The following is a 218-nucleotide window of genomic DNA, read 5'->3' on the forward strand; positions in this document are numbered from 1 at the left end:
GCGATCACGTGAACACGCGAAGATAACGACGAAAAAATCTGTTTAATAGCAGAATTTGTCAGAATCTGTCATCTCTGCGATGACAGATGAATTTTTTCTTTTTCTCATCCTGACGTCCTGACGGATGAAAGACAAAAGAACCTTGAAATTCGATAATTCTCAGTTTGACTTCACGTGACTTCTCTTATCAAGAGTACTCTGCGTTGATACCACTGCTT

This window comes from Prenolepis imparis, unplaced genomic scaffold (assembly GCF_030444845.1).
Source record: "Prenolepis imparis isolate NDT839.2.m4 unplaced genomic scaffold, iyPreImpa1.0 SCAF_11, whole genome shotgun sequence".
In the NCBI taxonomy this organism is placed as follows: domain Eukaryota; kingdom Metazoa; phylum Arthropoda; class Insecta; order Hymenoptera; family Formicidae; genus Prenolepis; species Prenolepis imparis.